The sequence below is a fragment of the Xiphophorus hellerii genome, chromosome 15 (genome assembly GCF_003331165.1).
Source record: "Xiphophorus hellerii strain 12219 chromosome 15, Xiphophorus_hellerii-4.1, whole genome shotgun sequence".
NCBI classification, from domain to species: domain Eukaryota; kingdom Metazoa; phylum Chordata; class Actinopteri; order Cyprinodontiformes; family Poeciliidae; genus Xiphophorus; species Xiphophorus hellerii.
This window is the reverse complement of record NC_045686.1, coordinates 18273225-18291245: the sequence shown is the minus strand read 5'-3', so window position 1 is coordinate 18291245 and position 18021 is coordinate 18273225. Positions and strand designations below refer to the sequence as shown.

Below are 18021 nucleotides of genomic sequence, written 5' to 3'. Positions count from 1 at the left end.
AGTACGTATAGCGGAGTGCTCCTTTTTTTTTTTAAAACCTCACTACAAAGGTAACACCTGCTCACAACTGCTTCTTTAGGCACAACACAGACAACACGCCTGATAAGAAACTCAGCCACAGAGACAAAGATTTCTGTAAAATGAGATTTGATGTTAGGCTACAAGGCAGGGTGGTAAATTTGAAACAAAAAATTTTAAAAACGAAAAATCCAACAAAACAAAACTCCAGAAAACTAAACTATTCCTAGTGCTGCTAGATTCAACGGATTATTGCAACTATAATGTTACAAATCATTTATCTTGATGCGCAAATGTACAATAAGCATCTGATTAACTAAATAAAATGCGTTTTTATAAATAAAGCAATTTCTATTCCTTTCCTTACAGAGTTATCACAGTACAAGTACATTAGCAAAAGGGAAACCAGCCAAAAGCACAGCAGCTTGCAACATAGTTTAGAACTACATTACCTTAATAAGGAGTTATTAGTGGAAGAACAGAATGTTTACATTACATAAGACAAAACCTTTATTTATTTGAATTTTTATATGTATATAATTATTTAAATAATATACATATTTCTTGTTTGTACATATACACAAGTTCATGCCAAGATTTGTTTTTATAGCTAAAAACTTTGGGTGATATTTTTATGCTCTGAAAAGGCTGCTAGTGTATTCAATTAGTGCAACCAAAGTATTTCCAATGAATAAAAGGAAACAAGCTTAAGGCTGTTTATGGAAGAAGCAATAAATGACCAGATGTTAAAATAAAAGAGAGAAAAATAAATAAATAAGACTTGGCAAAATTTGGCAGGCCTTATACGTTCCTACAAGTGGGGGTGGAGCAGCTTTGAGCAACGCTACACTCCACACAGCAGGAGAAGTTAGTTGGTCATTCCAGGACTTTAGCAGCTTTGAAATGTAAAAAAAATATATATTTACTTCAATGCTGTCAACCAGTCCACACCTATTTTGTGTTAAATTCAAAAGTTTACAAGTAGCTCTTTAATTGGCATATAACTTTAAGGCAAAATTCCTAGGGATGCGTTTTTTTGCCAAAGCTTATGCAACGTTTTTGTTTTTGTAAGCAGCAGGATTTAAGGGGGATGCATTTGAAAACACATGGTGCGGAAAAAAGACTTTTTACAAGAGTTAAGATTGCCTCCAAGCTCCCATAGTATACCTTTGACATCTGCAGTGCACATGTATGCCATCTATAAACCCCCCCGCAGATCTACAGAAGTAAAGCAGCTCCTGTTGGTGTCATTTAAACCCACATAAGCTAAAGTCTTTACTCTCAAGTGTATGTCTACATGTATAACTGCAAATGACCTGTGGCTGGTGGTATAATGGCTCAGTTTGTTATGTCTGCACTTGTCCTTTTTTCTCAGTTAAAGGACTAAAGATATTCAGACTCTCAGCAGCCTCCAGATGTAGAAAATGTAGTTAGCTTTTCTCTGCTTCGTGCACACCAACCTTGGCATCTCCCTCACATTTGCAAACTGCACTGGAAAACCTGTATAAGACAAAGACTCCGTCTGTGCACTGAAACAAAGATATGTACCATAATGAGTTGCACTCTGCTGATGGCCATTAGGCCTCGTGTCAACATTAGGGAGATATCCAAATAAAAATTTGGCAGATAATACTCCCAATTAATTCAAAGCAAATTTTCTACGCAGTGCCACTGACCACAGATGATAAGAAGGTACATGTGAATTCTCTGATAAGAATCCCTGCTGGGAAATTAATTTCTGCAGAGAACATTTGGTCCTTGCAGAGCTGCGATGTAATTAAGGTTAAAAAGGGGTTTCAATATCAGGCGCAGAAATTGCCTCCTTTGAAATGCATCGCTGCAAATCTAACGGAAGCGGAGGCGGGTGGACCTCTGCTCTTTTCAGTGTCAGATGTTTTATTTATTTTAAAAAAAGAAAAGCAACCAGACTGTCCAACAGACTCCACCCAGATTTATTCCCTCCCACCCCTGTTGCAGCTTGAGTCAGCTGAATTTTTTATTTTATTTTTTTTTTAAGTTCCAATTTCAGTGAGAAACCAGGAGGTAAGTTATGGTATTGATTTTTATCCGAGGTACTGTTAGCTCCATTTTTATGTGCATCCTAATAGCATCGCTGTGGAGGTGGGAAAAAAAAAAGAAAAAGAAAAAACCACTCACTAGATGTTTGCAGCAAAAGGGGTCAAAAAATATAAATTACCACGCTGGTGCGAAAAGCAACGTAGTATGTTCAGCGAGGATTAAATTGCCTCCAACTCTGCTCCTGAGACGCACTGTTTTATATCCACAGCTGAGTGCTGCTCAAGGCATTAGGTGAAACAATATACATTATCTGATGCGATAAGCATCTTCCAATAGCAAAGCGGTCAGCGACACACTAAGCTTTGATTTGCAGGACAGGATGACATAATGCCACTGCCAGGGAGCATGGAAACCCAGTCTAAAAATCAATCCTGCATCGCTTACATGGAGCACAAGCACAGAGGGATGCTCAGGTGTTCAAATCCTTAACTAAAAACAGCTGATGTGACAGGAAATCTGTACGCTCAAAAAGATGCAGGTCAGAACTTCACATACACTCATCCGTATGAATGTCACATTTAGCGAGGCACTCGAATTGTTGTTTTTTTTTATTTATTTTTTTTTAGGGAGAGCAGATCATACAAAGTATAGGAATTTTAAAAGCAAGTTCAGGATGCAGAAGTTTGATTTTGTGAATTTGGACTTTTTCACAGCATCAAAATTACACATACGGGCTTAAACACAAAATAGAAACCCCTCTATAGCTCTTTAAGAGTCTGTTAGAGCAAGAGCCTAGCAAGCCTCTAGCATGAATCCAACTAAAAAGGCTTTTTAAACTGGTTCATTTAAATGGGGCCATTTATATATTTTCCAGAAACACAGTGCCATCTCATAGCACAATTAGGTAACTATGTTATCTTTAGTTGTTATAAAAATGCTGTATGTGTCAAAAATAACTTAAGAAATTTGGCACCTTAAAACTGCCTCTGCCTCTTTAAGAACACTTCACATTTTCTGACGCCCCATTCACCCCACAAGTGAAATTTGGACAACTCAACGGCAGTTTGGAGAAATATTTTTACTACCATCTGAGGCACGTTGAGCTTTTTGGCCAAAAATGGAAAGAAGAATAAATGTGAAGTGCAAAGTTAGGCTTTCAAACCTGGGAATACTGTGTCAGCAACATGCTGAGGGTCTGTTTTTCTGCCCAGTGGTACTGGAACATTTCACAAGAGGGGTGGAATAATAAACAAAGGGGACATTCTCCAAATTCTCCAAGTTTGCCTTTAATCTACAGTTAGATGGACATAACTGGGTTGCAACAGGACAACGATGCCAAACACACATCAAGCTTGTGGAATAGCGCCAGCCTGAACGTTACTGAAAACGTGTGGAGTTTACTAAAAAAGGCAAAGTCTACATCAGAAAATCCATTTAAAGTATATCTGATTTCTAAAAAAAAAAACAAAGAGCTATCAATTATCGAGCCAAAGTTATATCTGTAGTTTGTTAACGACAAACAATGATGCCAATAATTTAAATGTAAATCTCACACTAGCACTTCGTCATTAAACCACTGGGCATCTTCTCCAGGAACAGAAACCTTTGGGAGTGAAATGACTCCAGCAGTGGCTGCCAGGGATTTGCAGATGAATAAACAGCTGGTGTTACTAAACATATTTCAGATTTTTCTCTGCAGTTTGTAATTACTGAGTTCCATTCCTCCACTGAAAAGCCAAATAAAAATATAAAACAACGAAAAGGAATCTGGTGAGACAGAGACCTTGAACTAGATGAATACAACCTGGTGGAGCATACTTGCAGGTGAGCTTTTATAAAACGTCATTCCTTAGCTCACAGCTCTATGGATAAATTGCAGCTGGGAGTGTCAATTTAAAAACAAGTCCGAGGTTTTCTATTCTGCATGGATTCATATCTGTACTTTGTCATCACATTGTCTGTTACACAATTTTTGACAGAATTCATGATTTAACTTCAATCTGGATCAAAGTTAAATCAGGCCTGTGCAATCTGTAACGCAAGGTGACAATTTTAATAAAACTTTAGTCACTAAGCTCATAATTCTGCTGTAATGTGTACTGTGAGCTGTTGATTGTTCATTTGACTTTGTTCTGTTCAAATCGCCACACAAACAGCTTATTGCTTATTGAAGAATCAATATGGTGAGATAAAAACTGGAAGCCGGGGACGTTTAGCTGCAAAAACGACACAATCTTTTTCCTTAAAGAGAGTCATGATACGACAGCTAGAGCTTTAAATGTGGGAGTGCTGTCGTTATACAACACATCAACCATAGCTTAAGGGGGGGAGAAAAAAAAAGTTACATACTTTAGCTCTTCTCTTATGATGTGGTCAATCTGTTCAGCTCCTGAAGGCGCTTTGAGAAAAGCCTCTGCTCAAACTGCCAGCGTGCCCCATTCACAGATATTAGCCTCAATGGCCCAGATAAGATGCCATGCTCGGACCCCTGCTGGGCGCGTGTGGGGGTGCGCGCGTCGGCCTCTCCAGATTCTATGCTCCTTTAACCGTGGGCCGACCCCCCCGTGGTGCTCGACGTCTTAATCACTGCCGGGCCAACAATGCCGCTCCGTTTATGTGACATTGAATTAGCCAGGTGGATAGAGGAACGCCAGCCGCCGTCTGTGTTTATGATCGTGTTTATGTTACGCCTGTGTTCTGGTGGCAGCGCGTGAATGAGTCCAGCCGCACCACGTGGGAGGAAAACAAATGAAGCAGTCTTTAGCGTTTTAGCGACTGCAGCGTGCACAAAAAGGTCAGAGGTTGGCTTATGAATGGCAGCGGGGTGAGGCTTGTTAGACTCCTGACCTTGCACCCATAGCTTTTTCCGCTTCTCGCTCCTGCACACCTGATTGAGCTCAGCGGCGAAACCATTATCAGGCATGCATCTATTGACGGCCAGGTCAGAGGTCATGTCATTAGTGGTGTTACATTTTTCTGCTCAGAACAGTCCTTCAGCCCCCACTAGTCTCCTTCTTGCTCTGCAGCTAAATAAGCTGCTTCTTGGCATCAAGGAAAAAAAAAAAAAAAAAAAAGCCTGACTGCTTTTGTTTCCCTCTCTGTCAGCAGGTGAAGGATCCTTCTTGCTTTAATAATGGTGGCAGGTGGGGGTCTACTCAAGTGGGCTCAAAGGCTCAGAGATTTCAAAAACAGCATTTAACTTGACATACTATAAAGCTGTGCCTGCTGGATTTAACAGAGTTTTAAAAATGTGGCCGTGGGAAGTGGATTTTGACAGTCCACAAGGCACAGCTAAATAAAATTCTTAATTTTATGCTTTTATCCTCTCACAGCTGGACCATCCATTAGGTAGAGGCACATGCATGGATAAGCACCAAATGTAATCCTGTCTCGCCGAGGACTGGCAAAGTAAAACGCAAAAATACATTTACATTTATGGCATTTCACTAAAAATCTGTGACATTGGGAGATCGGATTCCTGGTTATAAGTGTAGCTGCTGGTGGGAAGTCAAACGTCAGCTCTTTAACTCGATAAGAATAAATGTTGAAAATATTTAATAGTAGAAGTTGTATTTATACTTTTTTTTTAATTTGACTTAATTAGAGCATACATCATGAAAATGTTTTTTTCTATATGATTAACAGTCAGGGCTACAATGGAGCAGGTCACGTTGCGAAAATTTCACAGAGGATATCAATGCTAAGAAAAATAAGATACCATTTTCAACACCTTTGAAGGCACAAGATTCTTTCTAGTTAAGAGCAAAGAGTATAATTTATTACAACAGATTTCGACTTCCTTAATATGAACAAAACCAGGCTCATTTAAAACCGTTTATAAGGTCCTGCGGAAACTGGAAGAACATCTCCATGATGATGACATATAAACAGTTAGTGAAGACTTTTTATAACACAGTAAATTTACTTATGTATGGGTAACTTTGTGTGTAATGCTGCACATTAACCCTAAACAGAGACTTTTCATCATTCCATTACACACACATTGTATCTTAACCATTTAGGTGATTAAAAGCACATGCTTACCTCTCCAAGTGATAAAACCAAAACTTCATTTCAGAGCTACTATAGACTGAGGGCAATATCACAGAACTTCATCTTCGGCCTGAACAAGGTGACCAGGGGGATTAATTGGTGTCAACTAGTAAGTAGGAGTCACCACACAGGCTCATAATAATTTACTGCTCTCCTCAACAGGACGCAACTCTCCTTAGTAGCTGCAGCACAATTCCCTGTAGCATTTTATTTACCTCCACCCACCGTCTTCCTCAGTAAAGCAGCCAGCTGAGGGCACCTTTGTCTGAGCAGCTCTTCATGCAACCAGGCGACCTGTTTTCCTCCTTGCAGAAGCTTGTCATCTATCATTACTCGAGGTGGCCTTGAAAGTGATTCTGGCAGACAGCTCCAGCATAATGTCTGGGGGCTCCCACGTAAGCAGCTCACTGTGGGGCAAACTGGCCAAATGATGACCATTATTTCACAAGAATTATGGCTAAAAATAGAACAAAAACAAGTGTCGTATTTCAGACGACACAGGTGTCAGATATATCCTCGATGGCTTTGATTTTGATTTTGCCAGTTTTCCAGAAAGTTACTCTTTTTTTTTTTTTTTTTTCCCTTTTTGCTTGATGCACCAGGGAGGATTTAAAGCGCATTCAGCCCAAGAATAGCAGGAGTGGATTTTAGTTTGGTTTGCTCACCCCTTCTACTTAGCATGCAAATAGCATAGTAAGTTCAGACAGGTTAACACAGTGGGGCTTCCTTGAAAAATTCTAGTGTGTGCACTACAAAAAAAGCTAAATGGTACCAATGTTTTTGGCATTAGAACAGCTGCACCAGCTTAGAATAAAAATGTAAAACAGCCTGCAGGTTGTTAGGCTGGTAGCACCCCACGGGGGTCTATAAAATATGGAGGATAATTTTACATGTATTCAGTGGATAGGTAATGGACAAGACATTCTAACGGATGTCCAATTCAGTCTATTTATTTGTATACGAATGCTGACATCAATGATGGCGTCAGACTACAGAAGATATACAATAACACCAAAAAAAGAAAAAGAAGTTAAGCCAAATGTCAAGTGGCCAGTCAAACAGAACTGGGCCGACTGTTGAATATTAGGATGATATGTAATTGCATTATTATTGCAAGGACAATATAATTCCTGAGACTTATTTTGTCTCCCAATCAAAATGTCACCATCACTCTTTGTGAGCTTTAAAGTCTCAGCCAGTAAAAATCCTCTTCAGGACACGAAGCCAATATACACAAGATGAATGATCTACACGCAGAATCTGATATTTGATCTGGCATTGAAATATAATATTCCACTAAATAAGCCGAGCACTTATCGGGGGAAAGCGTTACCCGACACACTGACATTGTGATGACAAACTGTGATTTGATACATGTTGCAATTAACTGTATTAGCAGGCCTTAGCGCAGGAGAAAACACAATAGTTCCCAGCACATCAAACCAAAGTAAAGTGAAGCTAAAAGTGAAAGCACAAAAATGTAATAAAAGGTATCACACTGAAACAGATTATTCTCCAGGAAAAAAGAGGGAGCATAAGAGTGTGAAGGTGCCGTGTGTTTTAAATGAGAGAACTTTTAAAAATAGATGTTGAGAATGGGGAAAATAGAAATAACACGCAGCCCACACAATGACATCAGAAAGATCCTCTACAGTCGAAAAAGATCCCCTACAAGAACACCAGTGCCTGAAGGACTGGGGTGACAGGACGATGTGGTATCAGGATTTTTAGATCTTGAGATATAATAATCTTAGTAATAGTATCTACTTCTATTAGTTGGACATATACAGAGAAACTGAGGGCTGAAAGATATTAGCAAACATGACACTGCAATATTATTTTTTAATATTGTGATGGTATCATTTGTAATAAACTCAAAATTTTCTTCCCTTTATTTTCTATTGTCAATGTTGTATCCCCCCCTCCTGACATTTTGGCTCTTGATAAGTGAGATCAGAATCACGTTTGGGCAGAAAGGAAGATGAAAGCAGCCAACAAAGCATATTTATGAGCAAGCAGAGTTTTAACACGTAACGATGCCTGAAATCTTACAGCCGACCAAATATTGCACACAAGCGCATATTGGTGAACGCATTATCGCACAGACTAATATTGCAATGATGACTGCGACTTCGTGTACTGCTCAGCTCCTAACGGTGCACAAAAGACTGAGGTGGATGGAGGCGAATGACAAAGGCTAAGGTACCTTCAGTACAGGTGAGCCGTTTAAAAATCAACCAACAACCATTTTAAAATTTAACGCCTCTTACATCAACGTTTGCCTGCATCTCAAGCGAAAGCCTGAGATGCAGATGAGTTACTGCTGAATATTTCATACTTCAAACAGCAAAGTTATGCTAAGGTTCTGACCGCACATGAGCTTTTGAAAATGTTTGGAGAACTTCTATTAATTTGCAACAACCGCACAAAAACATGAAACAAAACACCCCTCAGATCAAGCCCGACACAGCTGGCACCAACCACAGGACGCAAGCTAAATACCGCAGAATGATTTCTACAACTCAAGACCCCTCTAGTGAAGGCTGCACCCCAGAAAAAATAAAAATAAATAAATAATAAAAATAAAAGCACACATAATGAGTCCTGCTCATCAGAGATGCACTGACCCAGGACGAGAATATACACACAACTCATAATCACTGGTAGAAACACAAAGCCCCACCCCCTCTGATGCCTGTGGCGTGCAAGCCTGGTCACCTCGCTCGGGGATCAAAGGCAGTATGTCGTTCTAATCAGTCCTCACAGTGGGCAACCCCATTAATTCAGTTCTGTTTCATCAGTGGCGAGCAGACCACCAGAGAGGTTTGTGCATTCCTGGGGTCCCGCCGTCGAGGAGTAATCCTATCTCCTAATGACCAGATTCTAACCCTGTAATTGTTCCGAGACCAACGTGGGTTTGTTTGCACACATAATTGCAAGATTATTTTGGGAAATGGGGGAGAAAAAAAAATTATAAAAAATAGAGGGGACACACATAGCTAATTTTCTGGGCATGACAGGAAAGTCAAGCAATATTAATGATGCTGTACATCAGCAACTCCAGACAATCAACCCCCCACTAAACCAGGCCAACGTCACATGTTCAGGAGCATGAATCCATGCAAAGCACTAAAATGAAGTGCAAGAGAAAAATTTTACTTTTTTTTTTTTTTTTAAACCAGTGCCATTTTAAAAAATAACCTTGGTTAAAATTATCTAATGAAAATTAAGCAGAATATTTTCCATGAAAAAAAAAAAAGACAGGCAGAAAAATCATGTTGTAGAATATGACTGGTTTTGATATCAGTGTGTTGGGCTTTTCTCTTTTACGCCCTGTAGCTTGTCTGTCCAATATTAGGATGTTTGTTAGTACATCAGATAATGAGCTTTTCATATCTTGCCGTACCTTTGGTCTCCAGTGGATGGGGATGCTCATCACAGACAAATTAGACCTTTGGAGTATTGTCGTCTGCACCTGCAGAGACAACAGCAGTTGGTGAAAAAGTTGAGCCTTAAAAACCGAAAATTTAAATCTCTGAGAATGCAGCCGTAACATTTTTTTTGTTTGTTTGTTTACACCATCTGTTAATAGTGAACAAAAAAAAACAAAACAGGCACCTCTTTGCTCAAAAAAAAAAAAGAACCAATCACGTGTGGAACAATCTGTATCAAGAGATTTATTAGCGCAATCTTTGGTGTGGAGAACAGATGAATGACTACACAGAGGCGCATCATGCAGAACCTATCAATAACTCTCCAACTGTCGGGAGAGAATCAGAGGTCAGAGACAGATAATTTAGCAGTGGAATAAGGCCAAGCTGACAGCATATGGCTGAAACGCTCTGGAGGCAAATGAACGCCTAGATGAAACAGTAGGGGGAAAAAGAAAAATGGCATCAAACATATACCGCACTAGCTGAAGAACGTGGTCTTTTTAAGATGACGACTCGGGGGACGGTTCGCATGAGGAGAGACATTTCAAAGGGTCCTATTGTAGAACAAAAACAATGCTGGTGCTAGTAAAAACCAGCAATCATGTGATTCCCAGTGGCAGCCTTTGGAAGTCACCACATCTCTTTCTTTGTTAGAGGCTGTGCTCCTTTTTGAAGTACAATTTCAAAAGGGGAGAAACAAGAGTTTTAATAGCAGTTAGGAAAAAAAAATATCTTTGATCAGAGGAAATGAAAGAAATAACTACTGCTTGCAAAAGTGTTCATATGCATAGATTTTTATGATTATTATTATTCACATTTTGTCCCATTAGACTTTAAAGTGTTTGACCAGGAGTTTGTGTGAAATATGGGGGTGGCAGCATCATACTATGGGAAGGCTTTTCTAAACCAGGAACTGTTATAGGGTACAAGATTGTAGATTTCAGATTTGAGATACCTAAGGGGGGCTAAGCAACAGCAAATTTGTCCCATAGTTCTTTGTAGAAACTATGCATCATGTTAAATTCACTTTACCAATATGCACTATTTTGTACTGGTCCAACATAACCCACTTCAAAGGTCTTTGCCACTTTATCTCCCAGCTGTCTGGAACATTCTTCTGACTGCATGATGCTTTTTGTCTGGTGACTTTTGAAGGCAGAGGAGCTCACCGGATTTTAAATGAAGTTAGAGTTGCAGCACTTAAGATTTTCTGGGAAAATTTGGGACGCCGTATACACTTTTACGTCCTCTTCACAGTTTTCAATATTGCAACATTAGACAAAGCAAAAATGCTCAAGTGGTTAAAAAAAATGTGGCAGGTAATTTCAGGGGTGCAGCATGAAATCTGAACTAAAATAAGACGGTAAGTAAATAAATAAAAAGCCAGAGGAGTCACTAAGGCCGCACGACTGCCATCATGGAGGTTTTGCAGTCCTGGATTGTGGGTATAAAGAAAAATCCTATTTTAGGCTGAAAAGGATTTCCACCATTTTTAATAATCTAAATGCATCATGCATGGATGTAATCCTTCCGCGTGTTCAAGCACGCCTTTGCAACTGCTTACAAAAGCAGTGCAAGGGAGAAGGCACGTTAAATTAGCGTTACCTTCTGAAAACGAATAAAATTATACACATTGTTGGAATTGATCTCATGTTCTAATGTAATCAGATGCGGGCTGAGAGAGGCTTTTATTTACGATTTTTTAGTTCCTTTCAATAAATGCAGGAAAACCTGGAGCCTCCGAGGAGCCGCTGACAGGCTGCTATTATGCTGGGCAGCTCATAATCACAGCATTTCTGTTTGTGCGTGGTTTATGATGTGCAGACACATTTCTCTCGCTCGCTTTCTCCTTGAGATACGCTGCCTAAAAGTAGCTATTTTTTAAGACGCGTGAAAAAAAAAAAAAGTTGACACATTGGCTGCTTCCAAGTAGCACACTGACGATACGGACCTTTTTTAAGGACTGGTGGCAGCGTAGAGCCGACCGCATGAGGCAGCGCAGGCAGCGAAACCTTTTCAAAAAGTGAAATGTCATCGAACGCTCATTCATCATCTTCTGCTGAATCTGCTTTCAAGTCACATACATCACCACAGACTTAGTCTGTAGAACATGATTTTGACTTGTTTTTTTCTTTTAAGATGAGAAACGGTGAACGAAGACGTGCTTTTTTATTCTTTAAGAAGAAAAAAAAAAAGTGTGTGACTTCCATTGTAATAATTGTGCAACTACAGAAAGCAACCTTGACAAATCCTCCTCGGTAGGATGACAAAAGACAGCAACTTTTTTTCCCCCCTACTTTTAGTTTCCAGTTTCTACTGCAGAGCGCAAGTGCTAAAGAGTTTTGGCATATGGCTGTTTATGTAATTAAACTAATTTAAAGCATTCTTAAAACAGTTGCATAAATTAGAAGTGTCTTTCAGAATTTGCCTTAAATGCTTCACTGAATGTGTTTATATTCAGCCAAGCTATAAAAATAAGCAAGACTTGAAATTCAGAATACATAGGAAATTTTCAAGATTTTTTCTTCCTAAAATGACCATAAATGACCTATATTATTGTCCCGCCGCACATTGAGCAGGATGGTAAGGAACTAACATCCATCCATCTGTAGCTCATTGTTGGAGAAGGCGACATCTAGGGCTCACAAAGTCTCCATAACAACCATAAATGCAAACAAATCCCTGCGGTTCAGAGCAGCCCTTTTCATGAGACATTTCTCAAACTCTCCAGGGACTTTATAACTGGAACTGTTTGTTTTGAGTCAGATGAAACCAAGATCGATCATCCCTGAAACATACGGACAAATGCAAACATTGTGTTTCTCGGCTCTCTCAGTCCCCCGTTTGATGCTGTGGAAAACTTGCTGGATGAGCTCAAGATCATTTCTAGAGATTCTGCAGAGAGGAATGGTCAAAGATCTCGCTCTCTTCATTCTCAGTGTTATAAAAGAGGACCAAGTGCTCAATTGACTCAAAACGGCGGTTATATGATCTATCAACAGAAGCGGTACCTATCATTGTGACATCTGTGATTCTGTTAAAGGCCTTATTTTACCTATTGTATGCACTTAAATTAGAGTTAGTTTTATTTAAATAGTACACAGATTTATTATATAGGCTTGTTACTTTTTTTTCCTTTCTTTAAATCAGAGTTGCTGATAAATGTGGCCTGCGCTGCAATGCTTTAAGAAAAACTAATTCACAAAAATAAACCCTGCAGGGAAAATGTTTACCATGTCAGAAAATTAGAGACATTTTCCATTAACTCTACACAAAGCAGGATCATTAACCAACTCACTGACTTCTCCCTATAGGTTTTTTTTCCCCCTCTGCTTCTAATTATTTGTTTACTTATTTTTGTAATAAAGCACAGGGACTCTATCAGAGTCACCAAGGACAGCCTTGCTTTACTTCATAATATGTAATTAAGGAAAACTTTAAAAAAAGAAAAAAAAAGCCTGTAATGATTTGTATAAAAAAGATAGAAAAAAAAATTGTGACTTACGGTTTTATTTCACGCTAGAATCTGCTTCCTCTTGTATGTAAATGATGCACACACACACACAAAAAGTTCCGTCTTGCCAATTATTGTAAACTTGTCAAAATCAGACCCGGCTACAAATCATCTATGCAATTATCAATTGATTGAAGCAGCTATCTAAGTGTGGGAAAACACTTAGAGGCATAATACATCAATTTTAATGGCATTTCTTAATCAGAACGTTCAGCAATCAGCAGAGACCAATTAGGCCTGAGAGATAGAGAGCCGCCATTAATAATCAAAGTTGGCTGCCATCACACTGGCTCCATTCTCCAAAGGTTGCCGAAGTTATTTACGAGTGGACCATTTATTTCACTTGAGAGCGAGCTGTTGTCCGATTCTATAAGCGGCGAAAGGAATATTCATAAAAACAGACAATTCTGACCCATTTTCTTTAACAACAGTGGAATAATGCAGATGGAATGGCTGCAGGTGGATTGTTCCTCACATAAAACGCAAAAAAAAGACGACTTCTTTTCAAGTGAAAATAATTCCGTGTACAGTGAAGAGGGGGAACGGATAGGTTGGTCTCATAAATGAGAAGAGGAGTCTCCTCCAAGTGACAAAACACTCCTCCGTCCCACAGGCACAGAGAAATGACAAAGGATATCTTCACAATGCCACCTTCAGCTGCCACCTTATTAACATTATGGGCAGTTTTATTGTGGAGGAAGCCTGCGTGTCTTTGAATACAAAAATAAGCCAACCTGCCGCGCATAAAATGTACGAGCTGGACACAGACCAGGCAGAGACAATGCCCTTTATGTCTTTCCGGGCAGGAGTTTACTTCTCTCTGATTTCCATTGTTCCCTTCCTTGGCAGCAAGTATGAGTGGCAATTGCCTGACTTTCAAGTCTGCTCCTGTGAGCTATAAAAGTGTGAAGAAAGGTTAAACTCCTAAACCTAGAACTCCAAATACTTTTTCTTTAAAGAGGTATATTTCACTGCATCAAATAACAGTTTGTTTGGTGTACTAAAAAAGAAAAGAAAAAGAATTTGATAAAAGTTAGGGACTTATACGTTGATGGATAAATGAAGATTATCTTGCGATTTCTTCATTCGGGGTTCTTTTTCCAATCAAAATTCCAAACTTTCTGTGTGTTGCGGGGGGGATTATGATGAAGTAGGTTTTCACTCCATCCGCAGCTGTGTACCATTCCAACAGGCAATCAGTCTGCAAATAAACAAGCTGCCCTCTTTAATATTTTTTACCATATGTTGTGCAGTAATTTGTAAAGTCAATTAATTGATCCTGGCCATTGTGGTGCAGGTATTTATACAGAGAATCCACTGCCAGAATGAATTAATCAACGCTGGAGTGCATGCTTCGTGGCTTTACGAAGTTGGGATGAAGCCAGTGGTTTATAAGCCGACGTGTTCCGTGGGAGAACACATCGGAGGCGAAGGCAAACAGGTCATAAATAGGCCGGCGTTGCGGATGCACATTCCACCTTCAGCAAACGCATGATTTATGTATCCTCTTAACTGAAAAGCCACCTTTTAACTCGCCACTGTTGGAATATGCAAATCAGACATGGCCGTAAGCCACTGTTGTACACTTTCAATAATTGTGATCTATTTATGTATTCATTGCTTACCGGAGAGAAATGATTTTGAGACTACAGCTGTAAAACTGAGAGGACAAAGATGGAGATTTATATCACGGGGTGAAGGCAAACAAAATCTAACGACTAATACTAATTTTGCATACAGGTCAATTACTAAGAAAGACTGCTCATTAAGCCATTTTTTTTTTGTGTAATATTTTAAATTAAAACAGGTTCAAGCGCTGCTGCCTCCAGTGAAGATAGTTTTAGTCTTCAAGTAATTTAAAGCCTGGTTTACACCTGTTCCATGTCCGTACCCCTCAAACCCTGCTCCAGCCCTATTTTTTCATTTAAAAAAATTATTCTATTTTAAATTATTTTTTTATACACTTGATTCCTTCAATACTCTCAAATAAAAGCTGGTAGATTTCCATTTTTACCGCTCGTTATAACGAGGAACGAAGGTTACATTACTGAATGATGTTTATTGCAAAACACACCTAAGATAATGAAGTGCACACTATAAAAATGATTAAAGGTTCATAAAGGGCTGCTGGGGAAGCCGTGGCTGTCAAGCAACCACAAAGCACAGATTTTTTTTTTTTTCCCTCCACTGCTGGAGAATAATGGGGCACTCACAAAACAACCAAACACTGCAGCGGTTTTGTTGTGTTGATGGGTTACAAGATGAAAAAAGATTTTCCATGTCCATATCCCTCTCTTATAGAGCTAACAGGCTTAACCTGCCCCCTGTGGAGCCGCTCTCCACAAGGCAGCCCCCCAGAGCGCCCGGCGCACCCAGAACTAGACTTACAGGCCGGGGTCCAACCCAGAGTCCTGCCCCCTGTCGCCCAATCGTATTGAGGAAATTCACACACTTTTTGGGCATTCAACACACTCTTTTTAGAGTTTTGCTTATTAAATCACAATATGCTTAAAGGGAATATTTAAGTTTGTATTTGTGTGTCCTATTATGCTATATTATTAGTCATTATTTTGCTTTCCCAGAGCTTAATGACTTAAAGCGTTTTGACAAAATGATTGCCTTTACTACCAAAACTTCATTAAAAGTTTTATTTTTGGGAAACATTTTATTTAAAAATAAATAAATAACCTAAAGTGAAAACCTAAAACACAAACTGCCTGCTGTATAGATAATAAGTAGAGATTAGGGAAGGACAATAAAATAATTGCAATAATTTTATCAAGGAACAAAAAATGGAAAATATGAATGATAAAAGTTTGCTTTGAATTAAAAATGGACAGTACATGTGGCCAATCAAGCAGAATATTGGGAAACTTACAAAATTGTGTCTTTGTACTTTTTTGAAAATAAATTTAAGCAAAATTGTTCTTGTATTGTAACAGATACCGTCTTAGAAACTAAACTGTCATCTTAAAGTTGTACTATGATAAATATTGTTGTACTATGATAAACTATGATAAATATTAAATAAATATTATAGAAAAATACAGTGAGTGGTTGTTTTTTTTGGTCAATAAATCACTCAGCTTTAGAGAGATGCACAAAGAAATACGGCTAGTGATCAGAAACGATTTTCACCTTCACCCTCCCTGACTGGTCAGTGACGGCTCAAAAGAAATTACTAAAATCTGTCTTTTGCTGGTCAGTGAATGCACCACACCTATGCACTAAAAACTCTTCTCTCCAGTGCAGAAGTTGATCTGAAGGAAGACACAAAGTTAAACATTTAACATCGTGTGGTGTGCAAAACCCAAGTGAAAGAAATTGTTACCACTAGAATCTGCTTGCGTTCGTTTTAAAAACAAAAGAGGGAACAATTTTTACATGGCTCATGCTTATTACTACAGTCACAATATTGCGTGCCAAGATTTATTTTTTGATTATAGAAGAGAACTCATGCGAGTGTTGACTGCCACTGTAAAAAAAATATGAGACGGTGGTGACATTTGTTTTTCCTTCCCTTCATTTGGATAAATAATTAGTAAAACCATGAAAATAGAGCGCTGGGTTACTGTCTAAAGACTGAAATGACATTCCATTGAGTAGCTAGACTCCAACAAGGCTGCTTAATCAAAAGGACTATATAAATAGACCTGTTCTGAAAATCTTAACCTTAAATGGCTGGACAAAAAGTAAATTATCCTGATCTCTAAGGTATATGTCATGGAAAAGAACACACTAGAAACCATTTTCACTGATAGCATGTCAGTAGTTCATTTAGGCTGCTACCTAAACAGCGAGTAACACTTCAGAAGATAACAGGAAGGTTAAACATTACATCACAGCGTTATTCTTTTGAGCTTTCAACCTCGGTCATGAAAATCTTTTTCTTTGTAAATATTGGAGGGCTTTTGAAAATCCCTCAGGTTAGGGAATGTATACACAGACTGCTGTTTGGAGTTATGCTAACTGTGCTAACTAAAAACAGTTGAAATGGTGAACTGAAAGTGAAATATCATCTCTGCTCTCATATATATATTTTTTAAAAAGTTCAGTTGGGTTGAAAAAAAAATTAAATAAAATAATTTCTGTTACTTATTGCTACAAGAGAGAAATAAAGAGCTAATAAGTGGCAGGCTCAAAGCTGTACAAATCTGGAGACTACAAGTCAACCACTAAGCTGATTCATCCAGCTCTGCTCCTATTTAGAACTTGCTAGATGTGCACAGGTATACAGGACATCGAGGTTTCAATTCTCATTAAATAAAGAGGACATCTATAAAGAAAATAACCCACAAATTGCAAGTTGTATCAAAAATATATTAGACTTCAGAATTAAAAAGGTGGCTTAAAAAGACAGAAACAAGAGTGAAAGGGATCTACCAACCCAAGTCTCAGTGGATTCACAGCTTAGTGCTTTTTGAGACCATTCAGGTTGCTCAACAGGGAAACTGCAAGCTTTTTAGAAATGTGATACCAGCATCACGAGCCCTTCAGTGACTATGTTCAAGAGGGCAGCTGAAGAGCACGCTTTTCATAGTTCACTGATTTCTAAAGAGCTTTGGAAGCACGGCATTCGCTCATGGCCTCTTGCCCTCATGTCTTACTAAGTATATTACGCTTTATAATGGCAGCTGATGCTAAATATTAACTGCGTTTTCAAGCAGAGATATCACTGCCACTGAAATCCAATAAAGCCATAAAGGTTGGAGGAAGAAGTAGAGGCGACTTATTCACATCTGCCAGCACAGAAGCTAAATTCACTCAAGAAATTCCTGATCCGTGTCCATTTTTTCCCCCCCTTGTCCTTACAGAAGGCTTCCATACCTGTCAGCATAGAGTGATTTCTCCAATTTTTCATTAGGTGGTGCTCAGTTTTGGAGCAGAGTGTAAGCAGCACCACCAAGCTGCAATATTGCTCCTTGCTGGGGGAAAAAAAAAAACAAACAAAAAAAACTGAGACACAAAAATATAAACTTCACA

General features: G+C 38.8%; 1 protein-coding gene across 2 annotated transcripts in view; it reads right to left on the bottom strand.

Annotated features, from left to right (window-relative positions):
* Positions 1–18021, bottom strand: part of klhl29 (kelch like family member 29) — a 287833-nt gene that overhangs the window by 264347 nt on the left and 5465 nt on the right. The window contains exon 2 of one of the 2 annotated variants that reach the window (XM_032584680.1): positions 9497–9565. The exons of the other annotated variant lie outside the window; for it this stretch is intronic. The gene's annotated coding sequence lies outside the window, so the exon portion shown is untranslated. The remainder of the gene's footprint in view (positions 1–9496; positions 9566–18021) is intronic. 2 annotated transcript variants of the gene reach the window in all.